This window comes from Rhipicephalus sanguineus, chromosome 5 (assembly GCF_013339695.2).
Source record: "Rhipicephalus sanguineus isolate Rsan-2018 chromosome 5, BIME_Rsan_1.4, whole genome shotgun sequence".
Taxonomy (NCBI): domain Eukaryota; kingdom Metazoa; phylum Arthropoda; class Arachnida; order Ixodida; family Ixodidae; genus Rhipicephalus; species Rhipicephalus sanguineus.
Window position 1 is genome coordinate 59179712 of NC_051180.1, and position 4685 is coordinate 59184396.

At 47.5% G+C, this 4685-nt stretch overlaps 1 non-coding gene across 1 annotated transcript; it reads right to left on the bottom strand.

Annotated features, from left to right (window-relative positions):
* Positions 1 to 265: 265 nt before the first annotated feature.
* Trnat-cgu (transfer RNA threonine (anticodon CGU)) lies at positions 266 to 337 on the bottom strand. Its single transcript has one exon. It is a non-coding gene; the product is annotated as a tRNA-Thr (tRNA).
* Positions 338 to 4685: the final 4348 nt, after the last annotated feature.

A 4685-nucleotide genomic window follows, 5' to 3' on the forward strand; every position in this document is an offset into this window, starting at 1 on the left:
GGGAGCTGTGCCGCGAAGTACTGTGACAGAGGCTGCAACGCGGCGCAGAGAACGTGCTTCGCTAACAATGCAGTTTCGCGTTTGACTCTCTCCCTCGTTTGATTAACCTACATATGGGTGTACATGGATTTTTAAGGGCTCATTTTTCTTTGTTAGACACAATAATAGTTTGAACAGACAATAATGCCAAGGAAAGTATAGGAGATGTTATTTGTGATAATTGGGATATAAGTGTGAAGGAAGTAAATTGGACGAAAAGATAACTTGCCGCCGGCAGGGACCGAACCTGCGACCTTCGAATAACGCGTCCGACGCTCTACCACTGAGCTACGGCGGCGGTCATCCTCCCGTCCACTTCATGGGGTATATATGTGCATTTAAACCTAGGAATGTTAGTCAGCGCCGATCGCAGCCATGGCGGCGAGTGTGGAACACTCTTTTTCAGCCTATTGGCGTCACGTAGCACGTGATCATTTTACGAACCGGCAGCTGACCAATAATCTATCGCATACTACCTGAAGGCATCAAGTCTGCCAGAACGAGACCCTCGCTATGAATGAAGGAAAGAACGTGGATTTTTAAGGGCTTATTTTTCTTTGTTAGACACAATATTACTTTGAACTAACAGACAATAATGCCAAGGAAAGTATAGGAGATGTTATTTGTAATAATTGGGATATAAGTGTGAGGAAAGTAAAGTGGACGAAAAAATAACTTGCCGCCGGCAGGGACCGAACCTGCGACCTTCGAATAACGCGTCCGATGCTCTACCACTGAGCTACGGCGGCGGTCATCCTCCCATCCACTTCATGGGGTATAATGTGCATTTAAACCGAGGAGTGTTAGTCAGTGCCGATCTAACACTCGCTGACTAACACTCTAACACAGTGACTAACACTAAATAGGACACTTGCAATACTCAAGGCTCACCAGAAAAGAACAACTCTGACGTCTACACATGAAGGTTCTTCGAACGGTTTTTCTATAGGTAATTACAGAGGTAATACATAAACACAAAGAGTACTTTTTCAGCTGTAAGTACATATAATGAACATTCACGCACCGAAAGAAAGCACTGGGACAGAGTTGAAAGCTGGTGTACTTGAAGTTACGGATTGAGACTTCGAAGAGAGCAGATTCTATAGTTATTAACCCTTCCTTGGGCAAACGCGTCACTTGTAGCCTTCTCCATAATTCAGAAAACGTTTACGTCCTGCAGAAAGCAGTTGCAAAGTGAATTCCAACGAGAAAAATTACGCAGTCGCATCACGCAAACGTAGTTTCGTCGTCTCGGTATAGTGCAAGTTGAGATACACAGAGACTCAGAAACACGTATTTAAACGAAGGCGAGTGATAAACAGGCCAAAAAATGCAAAAAGCACTTCCAAGGACGCAGTTATGTCAGAGACGCAAAAGTTAAAGTATGAGTCGAAAGTGCTTTATTTTCGTTGCTTCTCGGTACAACGATGCAAAATCATGCTCTTCACGAATCAACCCTGTTTAAAAACAACTGCTGTCCAACTGCAATGAAGCTATATATGTGTGGCTGCGAACGCAAACCGCATACTCACCTATTGGCCGCGAGTAGTTACGGAGTCGCCCTCTATCGGACGCGCCTCGATTGCGTGCTAGGCAGGATGCCGCCGGCGCGCGCCCCATAGGTTTTGCTGTCGGCGCTCCTATAAAATCGCCTCGCGGAAGCCCTCCAGGACATATCTGCAGGTACTTTCGAAAAGAAATGTGTTCTTTCCTGCCAAAATAATAATTTTCGACGAACAGAAAGCACAACATAGTCTGCAGTCACTGTCTCTAGGCAGAAAACCGAGCACCCGCTTCACGCGGTCACCACGTTGGAGACCCCTGAACCGGCTTCTTGCATGAAAGGTAGTCACTCGCTGAGTGCAAAATATGTGAAATATCTCGTTAGAGTATACTGCCTGTATAACCAAACGGAGCATAACAGAAAGAAGCCTCAAGCCAGTGATCGCACGGGTTCGCGACGACTGACGGTGCCTCTGCATGTATGAGCGTCTGCATGTATGCTCGTACTGATTGTTTCGCTTTTGCTACGAGCGCATTTTGGCACCACGCTGTGAACTTTAGGCCGCAAAATATGAGAATTTGTGGGTACACAAACAACTACTGTTGCGCGGACGCTATCAGAGCAGTTCAATAATAATATCGTTACAACTACGGCTTCGGTGTGCATGGCAACTTTGTGAGGTGCCGTCCCGACGATTCAATTTTTTTTTTCGGTCTAAATTCGTGTACGTTTCAATGTCATTTGACAAGTTGTCTCGCAATGCGTATTGATCGGCCTTCTCAGCGGGCAAATGCCGCTGCTTCTGTTTCTTATTCAGTGCATTCGTTTCTTTTGATGCTCACACAAAACGTGAGCAAATGCAACGCCTTTTTTTAATGCTCCTTAGTTATCGTTCCATTTGCATTCCAGTGAACTTGCCGCTCTCTGTCATTAACAAATTCAAAGACCAAAGCTTCACCACTTCGAGATTGCTGGTGGAAGGAGAAGCAGTCTACGAGACCGAGCATACTATAGCATACAACGTCAAAGGAAAAAAAAGGAAATACAGTAATGTTCGCCGGACTTGTTCTGCAAACGTCGGTTCTGAACTAGGACCCACGTGAACTTGAAATAGCAGCGAATAAAATAGAAGTTATTGCAGCAACCAGCGGCCGCAAAACAAGATAGTAAATATTTCACGAGTACCCCGGCAATTTTGGCAGCAGTGTCGTGTCTAACGCCAACAGGGTGGCATCTTTCCCACGTAAATAAATGAGGCTCCATGAAAACACATGGGGTTGGAGAGGCCCAACGTCAGTTTGAGAGTGACACAAATAAATTTGGGACATAGTGTTAGTGTCAGGGGAACGCAAGCTTGACTGAAAATATGTTATTGCCAACATAAATGCAGCACACAGCCGCAACATTTGACTCTCTCGCTATGTACCTCCACCAGTAAACGTCGCGTAGCTGATGAAGGCGAAAGCCAGATGCCTCTTCAAACGGGAAGATTGACCGTCGCGGCGTCAAGACGAGTGACGCAAAAAAATAATCGTCCACGTGATGAGGTCAACATATGACGTCATCATGACGTCATATGTTGCTCCTAAATTGAAGCAACATATGACGTCATGATATATGCAAATAGGATATATACAAATAGGATATGTACAAATAGCAACATATGATATATACAAATAGGAGGCATGTTGCTCATACCTCCTAAATTTGTAATTTCATTATGACAAGATCATGACGTGACATAACGTGATGTCACATGATGACGTATTCACAAGACATGGTCCCTTTGCATTGCTTCCGTGATCGGTGATGGCGTTATCATATGACGTCATCATGACGTCACAGACCGCCAAAATATGTAGCATCATTATGACGTCACATGATGACGTATTCAACGTCATGGTCGCTTTGCATTGCCTCCGTGATCGGTCACGGAGGCCGAGCAAAACCGCGTTAGGTGCAGAACGCTTTTTGAGGTGGGCGCGGGAGAATCAATACATCGACTGACAAGAAGAAGATGACTTTCGCCTTCTAGTCATCTTTGGTGAATGCATAAGGGACCCCGTGAGTTTTTTTAATTCAACGTATCTAAACAATGACTTGCGCATCTGCAGCTGATTTTGTGGATGCTGAGCACGGGGCCGACGATCAAGAGGTCGCACGGGAGGTTCTGAGATGGTATCGCGCGTGGTAAAAGGTAGCGCCTTTTCCATCCTGTGGCAGATAAGCATCATTTGCGGGCGGGAAGCGCGCGTGAACCATCGTCTCAGTGCGCGCTGTCTGCTACTCACCGAACATCGCAGGCCCGACGCAGTAACGAAAGTCTTCGTCGCGGAAGTGCTTGTTGCACACAAGACACGTAGCCGATGGCTACTTGCCGGTTCTTAGCTTTACAACCCATGCTTCACGCAGTTTCTTGTGCCGTGGTTACCAGTGCAGGCTGACACTGGGCTCCGCTGCGTAAGCCCGGCACTGCGGCACCGAGCGGTAGAGCCCCTTGTTCGTCGCCTTCGGAGGCAGCCACTCTAATAAAATGGTTTCAATTGAGCAGAAAATGCGAGAAAACTTCCGTATTTGAACAGACCGCAGCGCATGTAGTACTTGAAACTCGTTTTCAAAGCACGCGGCAGCGCTCCACAAGCAGCCGACGCGGCCACTGAGACCACGTGATCCCTGCCAAGCACGTCACGCCGACGGTGGCGCCGGCGTTTCCAGTGGTGGGCCTCGAGGCCAATAGTTTTTTGGATCATGGAAGAATCTTGCGGAACTCCGTCTTGAAGTATCCGTACACCGCTACATGATGTACGAATGGTGTGTGCCGTTAACCATCACGGCGGCAAGACAGCACAACACGCAAACACCGCAAAAACTGCACCTCTGCACACGCCGGCCAACGGTCGCTTCATGTAACGGAACATCACGAAACTTCACATCAAGGCCGGTGACTAGGACGGGTTCCGATGTGGCGGCGCCGGAGCACGGCTGACCATAACGACCACTCCAATAAGTCTCAAAAGCGAACAATGATCCGCCAACCTCAACGGGAGACTTGCAGGTGTCCCCCAAGCATAGCCTGCCTGCACGGACAGCCTGATGGCCGCGCTCAACGCTCGCTTCATGCTACAACGGAACTTTCGAGGAA